This window comes from Xylocopa sonorina, unplaced genomic scaffold, assembly GCF_050948175.1.
Source record: "Xylocopa sonorina isolate GNS202 unplaced genomic scaffold, iyXylSono1_principal scaffold0051, whole genome shotgun sequence".
In the NCBI taxonomy this organism is placed as follows: domain Eukaryota; kingdom Metazoa; phylum Arthropoda; class Insecta; order Hymenoptera; family Apidae; genus Xylocopa; species Xylocopa sonorina.
In genome coordinates, this window is record NW_027490122.1 from 1,358,252 (window position 1) to 1,360,368 (window position 2,117).

Below are 2,117 nucleotides of genomic sequence, written 5' to 3' on the forward strand. Positions count from 1 at the left end.
ATATGAACTCTATTGCTACGATACGTAGACATCTGCAATCGCTATTTCCTTGCAACGAAGTGTCGCATTTACTTCCATTTGAATCGTAGACGAGGAATGCATAACACTTCGCAGTGAATATTATATCTTATCATGAAATGTAGATATGAGATGCAATATCTCGTTTTAAGAAGCATTTGAAATCTATTGCTTCGATACGTAGACATCTGCAAACGCTATTTCCTTGCAAGGAAGTGTCGCATTTACATTCATTTGATGTGTAGACGAGGAATACATAACACTTCGCAAATCATATAATATCCTACCATGAAACGTAGAAATGAGATGCGATATCGCGTTTTAAGAATCATAAGAACTCTATTGCTACGATAGGTAGACATTTGCAAACGCTATTTCCTTGCAAGGAAGTGTCGCATTTACATTCATTTGAAGTGTAGACGAGGAATACATGACACTTCGCAAATCATATTATATCTTACCATGAAACATAGAAATGAGATGCGATATCGCGTTTTAAGAAGCATTAGAACACTATTGCTACGATAGGTAGACATTTGCAAACGCTATTTCCTTGCAAGGAAGTATCGCATTTACATTCATTTGAAGTGTAAACGAGGAATACATGACACTTCGCAAGTCATATTACATCTTACCATGAAACATAGAAATGAGATGCGATATCGCGTTTTAAGAAGCATCAGAAATCCATTGCTACGATACGTAGACATCTGCAAACGCTATTTCCTTGCAAGAAAGTGTCGCATTTACATTCATTTGAAGTGTAGACGAGGAATACATAACACTTCGCAAATCATATTATATCTTACCATGAAACATAGGAATGAGATGCGATATCGCGTTTTAAGAAGCATTAGAACTCTATTGCTACAATACGTAGACATCTGCAATCGCTATTTCCTTGCAATGAAGTGTCTCATTTACTTTCATTTGAATCGTAGACTAGGAATGCATAACACTTCGCAATGAATATTATATCTTATCTTGAAACATAGATATGAGATGCGACATCGCGTTTTAAGAACCATATGAACTCTATTGCTACGATACGTAGACATCTGCAATCTCTATTTCCTTGCAAGGAAGTGTCGCATTTACTTTCATTTGAATCGTAGACGAGGAATGCATAACACTTCGCAATGAATATTATATCTTATCATGAAACGTAGATACGAGATGCCATATCTCGTTTTAAGAAGAATTTGAAATCTATTGCTAAGATACGTACACATTTGCAAACGCTATTTCCTTGCAAGGAAGTGTCGCATTTACATTCATTTGAAGTGTAGACGAGGAATACATTACACTTCACAAATCATATTATATCTTACCATGAAACATAGAAATGAGATGCGATATCGCGTTTTAAGAAGCATTAGAACACTATTGCTACGATAGGTAGACATTTGCAAACGCTATTTCCTTGCGAGGAAGTGTCGCATTTACATTCATTTGAAGTGTAGACGAGGAATACATGACACTTCACAAATCATATTATATCTTACCATGAAACATAGAAATGAGATGCGATATCGCGTTTTAAGAAGCATTAGAACACTACTGCTACGATAGTTAGACATTTGCAAACGCTATTTCCTTGCAAGGAAGTGTCGCATTTACATTCATTTGAAGTGTAGACTAGGAATACATAACACTTCGCAAATCATATTATATCTTACCATGAAACATAGAAATGAGATGCGATATCGCGTTTTAAGAAGCAGCAGAAATCCATTGCTACGATACGTAGACATCTGCAAGTGCTATTTCCTTGCAAGGAAGTGTTGCTTTTACATTCATTTGAATCGTAGACGAGGAATGCATAACACATCGCAATGAATATTATATCTTATCATGAAACATAGATATGAGATGCAATATCTCGTTTTAAGAAGCATTTGAACTCTATTGCTTCGATACGTAGACATCTGCAAACGCTATTTCCTTGCAAGGAAGTGTCGCATTTACATTCGGTTGATGTGTTGATGAGGAATACATAACACTTCGCAACTCATATTATATCTTACCATGAGACATAGAAATGAGATGCGATATCGCGTTTTAAGAAGCACTAGAAATCTATTGCTGCGATACGTAGA